Source organism: Dasypus novemcinctus, chromosome 8 (genome assembly GCF_030445035.2).
Source record: "Dasypus novemcinctus isolate mDasNov1 chromosome 8, mDasNov1.1.hap2, whole genome shotgun sequence".
Lineage (NCBI taxonomy): Eukaryota > Metazoa > Chordata > Mammalia > Cingulata > Dasypodidae > Dasypus > Dasypus novemcinctus.
Window position 1 is genome coordinate 98,613,398 of NC_080680.1, and position 15,580 is coordinate 98,628,977.

Here is a 15,580-nt window from a genome sequence, read left to right on the forward strand (position 1 = left end):
TACTATGAACATTCACATACAAATTCTTTGTGTGGACATATGTTTTCATTTCTCTTGGATATATACCTAGGAATGGAATTACTGGGACATATGGAAACTCATGTTTAACCTTTTGAGGAACTGCCAGACTGTTTTTCAAAGAAGCTGCACCCTATACTTTCCACCAACAGTGGAAAGTTATAAAAATGTAAGTTATAATAATAATATATTATTATTATTGTCATTCTAGTGGGTATGAAGTTATCTCTCACTGTCATTTCATTTGTATTTCCCTAGGGGCTAATGAATGATGTTGAACATCTTTTCCTGTACTTTTTGGCCTTTTGTATATCTTATTTGAAGAAATGTCCATTCAAATCCTTTGTCTTAATGGGTCGTCTGTCTCTTATTGAATTGTAAGAGTTCTTTATGTTCTCTAGATATAAGTCCCTTATCAGACATTGCCAAAATTGTCTCCCATTCTGTGAGTTATCTTTTCACTTTCTTGATGGTATACTCTGAAGCATAAAAGTTTTCAATTTTGATGATGTGTGATTTATCTATTTTTTCTTTTGTTGCTTGTGCTTTTTGTGTCATATCTAAAAAAACCATTGGTTAATACAAGGTCTAGGAGAGACACCTTTGTTTTCTTCTAAGAGCTTTATCATTTTACACCTTAAGTTTAGGTCTCTGATCCATTTTGATTTAGTTTTTGAAGATGGTATAGGGTAGGTTTTAACTTCAATCTTTTGTATGTGGATATCCAGTTGTCCCAGAACCATGTTTTTTTTAAACCTTTAAACTATAATTTAAACAGTTTAAAGACACCCAAGCTAGGGGGGAAACATGTATATGTAAATTAGAAATGGTATGCTGCCACATCTTCTGACTTAATGAATTGTAAGGTATTCTTCTGTCACCATGAAAACTTTTTTGAAAAGTCATGGCTTTGAGCTCAAGTAATAGAAGGAAATAACCACGACAAAATTTGCTTCTGAATCTGTTTGTATCTATGAATCTTACAGAACTTGCAAATTTCCATTCATGATACTCAAACACAATTGCTCATTAACTTGTAGAAGTAACCCTTTCAGCTTCTAGTTAAGGAACTTGAGATCCAGAGGGTAAGTGACTTGTCCATGTCAAATGGCTCATTAATGACAACAGAATGACGATCCAGGTCAATTAATGTTTAGATGTGAGTTACCCTCACTTTGTAGAAACATTCTTTTTACTACAGATATTTCCCAAAACTGTTATCTGTGGAAATCCTCTATATAAGTTTCATACATGGTGGGGGAATCAATAAAAATATTTTTACCCAAATGTATGGTGGTGGCATTTAAGTGGTAGCTGGACATCTTTGAAGCCAAGTAAATGTTCTCCATCATGCTGGACATTTTAGAAGCTGAATAAATTTCTTCATTATCTTGAGTTCCAATAAAACTGCTTATTTTAAAAACTGAGAATAAGCTACTTGTAAAATGACAAGTAGAGCTATAGCAGCTGAAATATATCAAATTTAATTAACTGCTATTGTTTCAAGAAAATGAAATTGAGAGAAGAATGGTTTTGTTCCTTTTTCCTTGAGTAGTATATCATTAGCCAAAAGAATAAATATGATGCCAATTGATCATCTCTGGAGTGGTTTCATGACAATTGAAAAGTGGAAAAATAAATATGTACTGATGGGAAACGGATTTGGCCCAACAGATAGGGCATCTGCCTACCACATGGGAGGTCCAAGGTTCAAACCCAGGGCCTCCTGACCCATGTGATGAGCTGGTCCATGCACAGTGCTGATGCACACAAGGAGTGCCCTGTCGCATAGGGGAGCCCCACCCGCAAGGAGTGCGCCCCGTAAGGAGAGCCGCCCAGCGCAAAGAAAGTGCAGCCTGCCCAGGAATGGCACCACACACACCGAGAGCTGATGCAGCAAGATGATGCAACAGAAAGAAACACAGATTCCGGGTGCCACTGACAGGAATGCAAGCAGATGCAGAAGAACACACAGCGAATGGACACAGAGAGCAGACAAGTGAGGGGAGGGGCGGGGAAGGCAAGAGAAAAAAAAAGTCCCCCCTCCCAAAATAAATAAGTAAATGTGCACTGAATCCTATCTTATGAATTAAAAAAAGCAAGCATATATTACAATGAATCCCTTTATCTTAGTAGTAGTAGAGATCTTCCAGTAGAAGTAAATTCTTCTACTACTAGTAAAAGTAAAAAATTAATCCTTGCAATACTCCAAGGAAACATATATTCATTTCATGGAACACAAAAATTTTCTTTTTGAGAAGAAAAATCAAGATGAGAATTAGAATGACTTCTTTTTCTTCTAGATTGCATGATCTGATTATAAAAAGATCAAAATTAGAAGAAAGCTACCCACAAACTATTTCATAAAAATAACTAGTTGATTCAGGGGGATGATTAGATATGTAATGTATTATCTTCAATGTAATTGGAAAATTGATCAAACATACTGCTTCCTGGGATGGTAATAGTATCATTATATAGTGACAAGAAATAGATAACAGCAATTTAGTGTTACAGCTGAGAAATAAAATATATTCAGGTAGCTGAAATAAATGGTGATTATTTATAAGTCATTAGATAGTTTAAACAAGTAAAGCAAAAGTTTTATTAAGCTTTCTTGTTTTATTTATGACATGCCTCGGCCCGTTTTAAACACTAAATCTGTTTACTTTCTCTTAATAGTGATCAGAGTCTCTGCGGCATTCATTAAACTGAAGAGACTTTCAGCAGGGATAGGGGGCATTCTTTCCATGACTATTCTTTTCTATCCTTTCACATTACATGCCAGTTTAATTTAATTGCATGGGGAAATAGAGAAAATTTATTTAGCTATCTCTCCTTTTCTGAGGAATAAGAGGACATAGGTAACCTCATCAGATGGAAAATTTTTACCTTTAGAAAAACAAAATATCTCATATAAACTATTACTGGGATATTTCTAAAATTCTAAAAAGAAGAATTGACATTTTCGCTGATAAAGACCTTAGAAGTTCCAAGTACATTTGCTTTTCCTTTCTTCTTTAAATGAAATACCACATAATTTAAGCTAGCTTTTTGTTCTGCCCTTAACTTCGTTTGAAAATTTATTAATGACAAATATCAAAAAAAAAACCCCAATAACCATAGATGGACAATTTGCATTTCTTTTTAAGATTTATTTTTATTTATTTCTCTCCCCTTCCATCCCACCCTGTTTTCTGCTCTCTTGTGTGCATTCACTGTTCTGTGTCTGCTTGCATTCTCAGCAGCACTGGGAATCTGTGTCTCTTTTAGTTGTGTCATCTTCCTGCATCAGCTCTCCGTGTGTGCACAGCCACTCCTGGGAGGGCTGTGCTTTTCGTGCAGGGCAGCTCTCCTTGCGTGTGGAGCTCCCCTATGCTGGGGACACCCCTGTGTGGCATAGCACTCCTTGATTGTGGCAGCACTGTGTGTGGGCCAGCTCACCACACTGGCCAAGAGACCCTGGTTTTGAACCCTGGACCTCCTATATGGTTGGCAGATGCTCTATCAGTTGAGCCACATCTGCTTCCCTGCATTTCTCTTTTTTTTTTTAATCCCAAGGCAAAAAGAAAACAAATTTCACAAAAGATTGTTCAAATAAAGGCTAAACGAGAAGGCCCTGCCTACTCTTTTCTCACAGTGCCTGATTTCCAATTTATGGCTAAAGCTGTGATGCCAGCTCTACAGCCAGGCATCAAATCATACTCTGTGGGATTGACAGAGATTCTTCAGAAATTCAAAGCAAGATTAATTATGGCAAAAATGGCCCATAAGATAAAAGCACATTTTTCTACTTTAAGATCCTAAAACTCATTTTAGCAAGAGTGAGCAGCGACATTTTAATGTGCGAGGTTAATAGTGGAAACTAATTTATATTCTTCTCTAAAAATGTGGTCCTGAGCCCCTGACCTTAATTTTTCATTTCCCTAAAACTTCATCAAATATGAGTTAAAAGATCAAAGATAAGAAGGTGATTAGCCAGATAGTAACCTTACCCAGTGATTTCTCCATCAAAAACCTTAAGAAATCTAGAGCTATTATTTTCATAATCTCTTTCTGATTCTATGTAAATTATGCTTGATAAATTTCATTTAAAAGTTCAAAGATTGGTTGGTTGGTTTGGTTGGATGTGGCATTGGTGAGGGAAGTGCGGCCATGGTGACTGCTGGGTGTGGGGAATGGGAGGAAGAGATGAGATGGGGAGGCGTTTTCCGGACGAGGAGATGTCCTGGGTAGTGCTTCACGGACAACTACGGGACATTGTAGATCCCCCCAGGGCCCACTGGATGGAATGTGAGAGAGTCTGGGCTATGATGTGGACCATTGACTATGGGGTGCAGCGATGCTCAGAGATGTACTTACCAGGTGCAATGGATGTGTCACGATGATGGGAGAGAGTGTTGCTGTGGGGGGAGTGGGGGGTGGGGGCGGTGGGGTTGAATGGGACCTCATATTTTTTTAATGTAATATTTTTTTTAAAAATAAAATAAAATACTAAAAAAATATATAAATAAAAGTTCAAAGAACTTAAAAGTTATTAAACTTTTAAGTCTTACATATCAGATAAATAAGGGTAAGAAGCACTTCTGCTGAGCACCTTGTACTTGCTCCGTCTTTATCTGTGCCTTATCACAGCTGCCCACTTGCTTCCAACTCCACAGTCCATTCAGGGATGTCTTTATTCAGGCCTGCCATCCTTTTTTTATTTGTCATCTCCCCAACTCCAAAGAAAATCAACTTAGACTATCACATTACCAACCTTTAATTATGTTTAAGAAATTCCTCCTTGACGGGTTCTCTGACTGACCTAAAGTAATTAAACTCTTCACCAAAATTAACTACCTATCATTTGGCATCTGTTAATGTTTACAGTTTCACTACATACTGTAGTCATTCGAGATACTTTAAGAAAACACTTCAAATACAGAGATGTTTATTGCATCTTTTAAGTAGCCACAGTCTTAAACATAACATTTCCCCAGTTTCCTTTACAGCATACAACATTAAATATTTGAAATATGCGTTCTCACAATATTACACATGAAAATATCCTTTAGGAACAGTATTTTAGAAAATAGAGTGTTTAAGGCAAAGCATTCATTTGTAAAAGTGAATTTCTCTCAATCATCTAGACTGACACAATTTTTTTTTCACCTGTTCAGTGCCTTGGGATACCCAATATACATTCAGGAAGAGCGCACACAAATAACACTATGGACCTATGCAGAGGTTTTAAATGCCCTTTTTTTTTTTTCTTTTTTTTTCTTTTTTTTTTTTTTGTGAAGGGGAGGAGGAAACGTGTTGGGGAGGATAGTGGGGGGTGGGGTGGGACCAAGACTGGGGACAGGTCCGTTTGGGGGGAGGAGGGACCGTGGGGGTAGGGGTACTGGGGGAGGAGGAACCCTGCGGAGGAGGAGGGACCGTGGGAGGAACGGACTATGGCGTGCAGAGGGCCCCTGGGGGGAGGAACAGTGGGGGGGAGGGGCCATGGGGAGGGGAGGGCGCCTGGGGGGAGGAACAGTGGGGGGAGAGGGACCCTGGAGAGGGGAGGGCCCCTGGGGGGAGGAACAGTGGGGGGGAGGGACCATGGGGGTAGGGAAAGTGGGGAAGGAGGGACAGTGGAGGAAGGGACCGTGGGGGGAGTGTGGGCCGCCCGCCCCGTGGGCCGCGGGACTCTTATTCTGACTCGACGCCCCCCCAGTCCCGCCGCGCCGGGCCTGGACCCCCGAAAGGCCCCCGCCCGCCCAGCGCCGCCCGCGGAAGCAGCCCCCACACGGCCCCGCCCTGCCTGGTCCCCACCGGCCCCGAAGGACCCCGCCCATGCAGGCGAGGCAGCAGGACCTTCGTGGGCGCGGGACCGGCGCCCCTCACGCGGCAAGGGGGCTCGCTCGCCCTCGTCTGCGCCCACGGGCCCCGCCTGCGCCCGCCCGACGCCACGTTGGCCCCAGACTTAGAGCTGCGCGCGCCGGACACGGGGGTCCCGAGGGCGGGCGAGCGCTCCCCACAGCTCCCCTTCCCCCGCGCGCCCCCACACCGCGTCCCTCCTGCCCTCGGGTCGCAGGGGTGCCGCGGGAGCGCGCAGCAGGTCCGCTTTAAATGCCCGTTAAAGTAATGGAAGTATCTTTATATAAGGCGTGGCCCACAGAGACATGACATGGGAGAGGTTATTTCACTCCATTTCCAATCTGGTATACAGGAAATTCCCTAAATACAACTGTCCAATTCCCTCCCCCCCGACTTGAAAAGGTATAAAGATTGGTTTCTGTAAACATATTAAAAATAGCCATCAGTGCATCCCCCCCATCATTGCTTTAGTAATGAATGTCAAGAAGTTATATCTTTTTTTTTTTTTTGGCTTTTACTATGGAGATTTATTAGCCGACAAGCTTAACAGTTTCAAGATAGAGAAAAATGTCCAAACCAAGGCACCATCAGTCGATGCTTTCTCCCCAAAGACTAGCTGCCAGCAACTCCTCTCTCACACGGCAAGGCACACAGTGGCACCTGCTGGCCTCTCCCTTCTCTCCGGGGTTTCGGTTTCGTTGCCTCCAGCCTTCTGCTTCCGGGGTTTTATCTATTCTCCCTGAATTATTTTCTTATAAAGGACTCCAGTAAGAGGATTAAGACGCACCCTGGGCCATGCCTTAAAGTAACCTCATCAGAAGGCCCTTGATGCTCAGAGATGAACTTACCAGGTGCAATGGATGTGTCATGATGATGGGAGAGAGTGTTGCTGTGGGGAGAGTGGGGGGCGGGGGTGGTGGGGTTGAATGGGACCTCATATATTTTTTTAAATGTAATTTTAAAAAATAAATAAATAATTAAAAAAAAAAAAAAGAAGGCCCTTCTTACAACAGGTTCACACCCACAGGAATGGATTAGCTGTAAGAACACGATTTTCTGGAGTACATACAGCTAGAAAACCAGCACAGGTACCAATGTGTGAGATGCCCTATCGGACCTAGCCGCTTACTCTGCCCGATTTATTGCAGTGTATTCCGAACGTCTATGTTTTAATCAAATGTCTTTTTTTTTTTTTTAAGATTTTATTCCTTCTTTCCCCATTGTCTGCTGTGTCCATTCGCTGTGTGTTCTCCTGCATCCGCCTACAGTATCAGGCTGCACTGGGAAACTGCGTCTCTTTTTTGTTGTGTTATCTTGCTGCGTCAGCTCTCCGTGTGTGTGCGGTGCCATTCCCGGGCAGGCTGCACTTTCTTTTGCACTGGGTGGCTCTCCCTGTAGGGTGCACTCCTTGTGTGTGGGGCTCCCCTACGCGGGGGACACCCCTGCATGGCACAGCACTCCTTGTGTGCATCAGCATTGCACATGGGCCAGCTCACCACATGGGTCAGGAGGCCCGGAGTTTGAACCCTGGACCTCCCATGTGGTAGGCTGACGCTCTAACAGTTGAGCCGCATCCACTTCCCCGAACGTCTTTGTGATTACAAAACTGTACGTGCTCACTGAAGAAACCTTGAGGAAGTGCCGAAAGGTATTAGAACATATCCCTGTGCATACATGCTCGTAAAACCCTTGTCCCCCCCTCACGGAAAAGTTTCCTCCCAGCATTTGTAGTTAATGTAGGAGTTGGCTATGACCTCTGCGGTATCTCAGGAGAGACAAAGGCTGCCAGGGTTGGCCAGGGCTTCTCAGGCTGTTGTGCGTGGAGGGTCACCTGAGGAGCTCTGAAAAATCACGATGATGCGCCCCCGGCAGGCCAATTAAAATCAGAAGCTCTGGGTGTTAGGGTCCAGGCTTTGGTGCAGTGGAATTTGAGAACCACCGCCGTGGCCTCTTAACAGGGGTGGTCTCTGGCCGTTCAGTGCCAGGCGGGGGTCCCGCTGCAGCCTCGGGGTTTGGCCACGTGTCCTGCTCCTACGTGGGAAGGGATGCCGGCGGGCCAAGGTGGCCCCAGCCAAGTGGCGCGACGTGAGCGGACTCGACGACACCTCGGTGTGGCTGAGCGCGGCCTGCCCACCTCGCTGCCTTACGCCAGTTCCGGGGTGGCTCGGTGAGATCGGCTGACTGGGATCAAGTGGCCCACCTACCGTCCTGCTCGGGCAGCGTTCCGAGGGATAATCAAATGGCGTAGACTTCGGACACGCGGACTCACGCTGAGTAACTGGATTTTGCTTTATTCCGCGGTTTGCACACGACGGCCCCGAGCCCAAGGCTCGGCTTCTCTCTCCTCGCTTGGTTCCTCTTTCACCATATGTGGCCACGGCAACTTCTCCCCAGCCGCGTATGGGGGGGGTAGATGCTGGTCGGGTAGACGCAGGCTCTCAGGTTCCCAGTTCTCCAGCCTCTGGGTCCTCATTTTACTGCACCCACGTCTGTCTGTCCCAGGGCTCTGCGCAGTCCTGTCACCCCTCACCCCGAAGGTGTCCCGAGGCCAGGGGATACTGAGCGGGCTCCGTGCCACGTGCCAACTCTGGCTAAATACGGGGCTGCGGGTCGTGAGTCTGGGTTCTGTTACGAAGCTTGCCGAGATGATCGGCAATGTCTTGGCACCCTTTGGAAGTGTCTAGAATGGGCACACTGGGGAAGGGGTTACTTGCCAGCCACAGGCTCAGGAAGGGACAAGGCTAGACGCCCCATCCTTGCCTTCGGCCGTTGTTCCGGCCACAGAGCTCTGAGCAGCTTCCCCGGGTCCTGGATGGAACAGCCCCGAGCTGAACGGAGCTCCAAGGGGCGTCCCGCCGGGGTGTCCTCGCTGCAAGAGAAGTTATTTCTTGATTCTGATCGCAAACATTGTTGTGGAAATCTGTCCCCCAAAGTTTTCCTTTTCAAAGTTTTGGCTCATGAGAGCCGAACATTTTCATGTGTGTTCTCTCCTCTTTCTGTTTTTCCCTGTTGGAAACAATAATAACACTAAGATACCAGCAATGTGAAGGCAGTAATACCAACAGTAATATCAAACTTGAAGGATGGTTTTACAGAAAGCAGGACAAATGGCACAACTGCGTAACTTATTGCTATTTGAGTTACGATCCACGTTATAACACCATAAAATAATTTAAGATGGGGAGGTTCGATGAAATAATGTCTAATGTTATTTCTCATAGCTCGTGCTGCTAACGTCATTAGCATGCCTGTTAGAAATGTTAGATAATATCCCGAGTATACCCCGTGCCAAATGGCAGACAGAACGAATGTCTGGATTGTTGGACTGAAAGAAGCTCATTCATAACACACCCTTTTGAGCCAAAGTGCTGTCTGAATATTCCAGTTATCAAGAAACATCTTGAAACTTGGTGACATCTCTCTTTGCTGGATTCTCACATTGGAAATTAAATCCCAATGAGCTGCCCCATTTTGGTTATAGCCTCTGAAACCAAAGCCTGCGGCATTATTAATACCATCAGCTAATGTCCATACAAAATGATATTTGGGTCTGGCAGCCAGAAGAGAGACATACAGATAGATAACCTTTGTTGGCCACGAAGCTGTAGCTTGAAAATGTTCGTCAATGTTATACTCCACAGGTAACATTTTAGAGATGGTCAAGTGAAATAACAAGGTGAGTCCACAGACTAAGAGCTTCCAAATAACTGCAGTATTTGGGCCTGGCTCTGTTCTTCTGTACTGTATTATTCCTCCTCCCCCTCCCCCTCCCCCTCCCCTCCCCCTCCCCCTCCCCCTCTCCCTCCCCCTCCCCCTCCCCCTCTCCCTCCCCCTCCCCCTCCTCCTCCTCCTCATGTTACATTAAAAAAATATGAGGTTCCCATATACACCCCCACCCCCCTCACCCCACTCCTCCCACAACAAAAACCTCCTCCAACATCACGGGACACTCACTGCACTCCGTGAGCACATCTCTGAGCACTGCTGTATTTCTTCTTTTCCATTTTCACCCGATTGTGTCCTATGGTCTGATCTGCCTTCAATGAAAGTAACGTAGTCTTTGTAGGAGCAAAGACAGCCTGCCAGGATCCCCAGGAAGTTACAGCTGTCACTTAAATACTCCAGTAGGCTTGGCATGAGCCTTACGGCTAAACCTCTCTGTGATGGAGTCAGCTCCTCATCCTTTCGAAACATCCCATCATGAATTTCATAAGCCAAACTAGTGATCTTCTGGGTAATTATCATCACTGGGCCTGAAAAATCAGCAGAGTACTGTCCATAGCCAGTAACTTGGCACACTGTGAGGTATCCCAACAGAAACACAAAACAGTATTTGTGCATGTTTTCTACTCTTATTATGATCATGATACAATAGGAAATTCCACTTTGTCCAAGAAAGTGTTAAGTATACCATCCAAAGCAAAAAAGTGCAAGACAAAGGCCCAAAAGGGTAGCAACTACATGTCTTATAAAAGAGCTGGCCTTGCTTGAACTTAGAGAAGTTCGAAACCAAATGGCTGCTAGCAAGGCAAAGAGGTGGCGGACTACGAAGTTGACCTGGTCTACCGGCAGGTGCACGGCGTCGCTGCGGGGCTGCAGCAGGGTCGGACCCGTGATGCTGGAGGTGGCCATGGCCGGGGTCTCCGCTCCGCGGCCCGCCTTCCTCGCTCGCCGCCTCGCCGCTCGCACTCTGCCCAGGCGGAGGCAGCGCGGCCGAAGACCACCTGCTTGTGGACGGAGGCGAATCTCCCGTGCCTTAGCCCCTAGCGGTTGGAGAGCGGCTCGCGGAGCAGACGCCGGGAGAGGCTGGAGGCGGCGACCCGGCCGGCCCCTCCCGCCCCGCGGCAGCCGGCGGTCCGCACCGGGGCCCACTCCCTGGGCTCCCCAGCCTAGAACCACTTTTGAATAAGAGTATTCTCTCCCCATTTGGTGCCTTTGCACTCTTCGTGAAAATCTATTGACTATAAATGTTAGATTTTATATTAGGACTAGATTTATTCCATTGATCTATATGTCTATCCTTATGCCATTATCAAACTGTCTTGATTATTTTACCTTTGTAGTAAGTTTTGAAATCAAGAAGTGTGACTCCTCCAATTTTGTTCTCCTTTCAGGTTCGTTTGGCTCTTCTGGCTCCCTTGATTGTCCATGTGAATTTTAGGAGCAGCTTGTCAATCTTAGCAAAGAAGCCAGTTGTGATTTATAGACTAACTTTGGGGGTATTGTTATCTTGGCACTATAACGTTTTCTAATTCATGAATATGGGGTGGATTTCCATTTATATAGGTCCTCTTTAATTTCTTTCAACAATGCTTTGTTGTTTTCAGAGTTTTGCACTTCTTTTGTTAAATCCTAACTACTCATGCTACTGTAAATGGAATTGCTTTCTTAATTTCATTTTGGTTTGTTCATTGCTACTGTGTAGAGATACAATTGGTTTTTGTATATTGATCCAGTATCCTGCAACCCTGCTGTACTTATTTTTCATTTCTAATTGTTTAGTGGATTCCTTAGAATTTTCTACATATAAGATCATATTATCTGCTAATAGCAACAGTTTTACTTCTCTTTTTTCAATATAAATGCCTTTTATTTATTTTTCTTGCCCTGACCAGAATAGTAAAGGTGTGAGCAGAAATCCTTGTTCTGTTTCTGATCTAAGGGGGAAAGAAATCAGTCTTTTACCATTAAGTATGATGTTAACTGTGGGTTTTTTGTACATGCTCTTTATCAGGTTGAAGAAATTTCCTTGTGTTCCTAGGTTGTTGGGTGTGGTTTTTTCCTCTCTCTTTCATATCATGAAAGGGTATTGAATTATTTTCAAATGCTTTTTCTGCTTATATTGAAGTGATCATTTTGTTTTTGATATTTATATGGTATAATCAGTAATTGAATTTTGAATGTTAAGCCAACCTCACATTTCTGGGGTAAATCCCACTTTTTCATAGTGTATAATCCTTTTTATATATTGCTGGTTTCAGTTTCCTAGTATTTTGTCAAGAATTTTTATCTCTATATCCATAATATATATTGGTATATAGTTTTTAATTTAATTTAAGTTTTTGTTTGGTTGGTTTTTTTCTTGTGATATCTTTGTCTGGTTTCAATGCCAGGGTAATACTGGTCTCATAGAATGAGTTGGGAAGTGTTCCTTCCTTTTCTATATTTTGGAAGAGTTTCTGGAGAATTGGTATTGATTCTACTCTAAATGCTTGGTAGAAGTTACCAGTGAAGCTATCTGGGCCTGGGCTTCTCTTTGTGGGTAATTTTTAAAATACCAATTCAATGTATTTACTGGTTATAAGGCTATTCAGATGTTCTATTTCTTCTTAAGTCCATTTTGGTAGTTCATATCTTTCTATGACCTTGCTCATTTCATCAAAGTCATCTAATTTGTTAACTAGATGTAGTTGTTCATAGTGTTCTTTTATAATCCTTTTTATTTCTCTAAGGTTGCTGGTAATATCCCTTCTTTTGCTCCTAATTTTAGTAATTTCATCCTCTCTTTTTTTCTTTGTTAGTGTATCTAAACATTTGTCAATTTTGTTGATCTTCAAAGAGCCAACTGTTGGTTTCATTAACTTTTTCTATCCTCTATTTCCTTAATTTCCACTCTCATCCTTATTATTCTCTTCCTTTTGCTAACTTTGGGTTTGGTTTGAGCTTAATTTTCTTATGTCTTAAGGTCCAAGATTAAGTTGTTGATTTGAGATTTTTTTTTTTCTTGTAGGCATTTGCAGCTACAAATTTCCCTCTTAGCACTGCTTTACCAGCATCCCATGTGTTCTGGTATGTTGCATCTTCATTTTAATTCATCTCAAACTATTTTCTAATTTTTCTTTGGTTTCTTCTTTGAACCATTTGTTATTTAGGATTGTGTTGTTTAAGTTCCATATATTTGTGAATTTCCCACATTTCTTTCTGCTATTAATTTCAAATTTCATTCGTCATGATCAGAGGACATACTATGTATGATTTTTTAAATTATCTGCCCCCTTCTGGCTTTTTGTGTGCTGTCTGCTCTCTGTGTACATCTACTGTGCATTCTTCTGTGTCTGTGTTTATTTTTTTATTTCCTCTCCCCCCTTGTGGCTTGCTTGCTGTCTGCTCTCTGTGTCCATTAACTGCGCGCTCTTTTGTCTCTGCTCTTTTTTTTTTTTTTTTTTTGGTTGCGTCACCTTGCTGAGTTGGCTCTGCGCAGCGTGTGGGCAAGACTGCCTTCACAAGGAGGCCCTGGGACGCGAATCCAGGGCCTCCCATATGATAGAGGGGGCCCAACTGATTGAGCCACAGTCGCTTCCCACTTTGTATGATTTTAATCCTTTTAAATTTATTGAGACTTGTTTTATAACCAAATATATGTTCTATCCTGGAGAATGTTCCGTGTGCCCTTGAGAAGAATATGCTTTCTGCTGTTCTTGGGTGGGATATTCTATATAAGTTTGTTAGACCTAGTTTCTGTATAGTGTTTTTCTCCTAACTCCTTGCTGATCACCGCTTGGTTGTTCTATCACTTGTTGAGAGTGAGGTTTTGAAGTCTCCAAAACTATTATCTTTGAATTTTCTATTTTTCCCTTCAGTTTTGTCCATTCTTGCTTCATATATTTTGGTACCCCCAGATGTCAATAATGTTTTGGGTGAGAAACCTTAAGATAGCCCTACCCATACAACTTTTTCCTCCACGTTTCCAGAAAGAGGCAGGGAGGGAGGAATCCCTAAAATTTTCAGTATTAGGGAATTTCCATATTAGGAATGGTTTGTAGCCTTTTTAAATAAAACAAGTACTGTTCATTTTAAATTTGGCAGGAAACTTTTTTGGCTCCAAATCTTTGTCGCTATGTTTGTTCCTGCATTGGTGGCAGTGAATTTACACAGAGTACTAAGTACAAAATGAGAAACACAAATTGTCCCCTTGTGGCCTAGATTTTGAAAGTTGTATGAGAAGAGTTGATACAATGTCAAATATGCCCTTGAAATGAAGTTTTCTTTTTCCTTTGGACGGCTTTAGTTACTGAGACAATTGGCCAAAAATTAAAACCTAACTACAATCACTCTTACTAGAGTGATGAGTGCTTTCTGTCACTGTTAGTCTCCAAATGCTCTGACTCAATTGATGCCAGATTTATTAATTATACCAGCTGCAGTCAATAGCTCCTTTTATAATAAAACATCCTTTCCAGTGTATTGTTACTTAGTAATTTCATTTTCATTGCCTCTGCAATATCCTGCTTGATATGCTTCAAAACTCAGAGAGTAGTTTAAATATTAATTAGCCCACAGGCCCAGTTAAGAAAAATGTCTTAAGCAATGTAAATGGCAGTAATATCACTTCCATGAGAAGGTTTATTCACCACTCCTACAATTCCATTGGTCCTGACAGAACAGTGAAGTCCAGCTTTGCAGTTATGAAACTCCTGCCTAACACACTATTAAAATCTAATGCTTTCTTGGTAGTTCATTTTCAAAAGTTGCTATTGTGAATGAATATATGACATCCTGGGTTTTTGTTGTTGTTGTTTTTATCAATTTCTGCTTGTATTTTACCTTTGCAAACTATTTTACTGATACTTTGCATAACATGTGCTACTTGTCTATCCATTAACATTAGAAGGGCCCAAAGAAATGGTAACATCCTTAGGGTCAAAGCAATAAGGCCAGAATGTCCTTCTAAGTTTCCTCTTGCATACAAAATAAAGTCCAGACTCCTTAGCATGGCATTCAAGGCCATATACAATCTACCCTCGACCTACATTTCAACATTGTCTCCTCTGCCTCACCTGATCAGTCATTTATTTATTCATTCACTTGGCAACAGTTCATTGAGTGTCTAAGTGTCTTTTAGGCTCTGTGATAAGTTCTGGGGTGTATCCCCTTCATTCATGAATGTTATAGACTCAGTGCATGCCCTCATGGAGATTATAGTCTAGAGGGGAAAACAGATAAGTGAAGAGGCAATTACAAAATTCATCATCCAAACCATCAACTACACTAACTACACCTAGAGACTCGTAGTTTAGTATGGACCCATGCGTGCAATTGGGTGCTGTGGAGGAAGCCTACGGCAGCAATAGCTTCATCGCTTCCTTGCTCACGTCCTGGTATTGATGGGTCATTTCTAATCTCAGAGTTTGTGCGAAAACTTCAGCATTTAGGAGCCTGCCTTGAGATTTCAGATCTACTCTAAAGATGATGCGTACAGGCCTCCTGGGCCTAAATTCAAACCAGAGCTGTTCCAGGGAAGCCTAAGAAGCATCTCATCTCTGAGACATGCCATATGAATTTAGGATGATATTGCCCTTCCAAGCTCTTTAAATTTAGAGTGGTTACCTAGAAGCAGAGCTTGAGATGAGGATTCTTATGTAAGTGGTTTATTGAGGGACTGCTTTCAGGAGAAACTTATAAGTAGTGAAGGAATTGGGATAAGGCAGGAGTAGAAGGTAAGTAAAGATGTGGTTTCAGCTGAGGTTTAGCTTCAGCCTAATCCCATGGGGAGCTCTGGGACACAAACAATACCACTAAATTGTCCTGCCTTGAGGCAAAGGAGCTATTTTAGCTATTTTTTTTTAGATCCCCCTCCCCTTTGTGGCTTTTTGCGTGCTGTCTGCTTTCTGTGTCCATTCGCTGTGTGTTCTTCTGTGTCTGTATTTATTTATTTCCCCTCCCCCCTTGCGGCTTGCTTGCTGTCTGCTCTCTGTGTCCATTCGCTGCGTGCTCTTCT

At 43.0% G+C, this 15,580-nt stretch overlaps 1 pseudogene; it reads right to left on the minus strand.

Moving 5' to 3' along the window:
* Nucleotides 1–8,836: 8,836 nt before the first annotated feature.
* On the minus strand, nt 8,837–10,494 carry LOC101425431 (lysophospholipid acyltransferase 2 pseudogene; annotated as a pseudogene).
* Nucleotides 10,495–15,580: the final 5,086 nt, after the last annotated feature.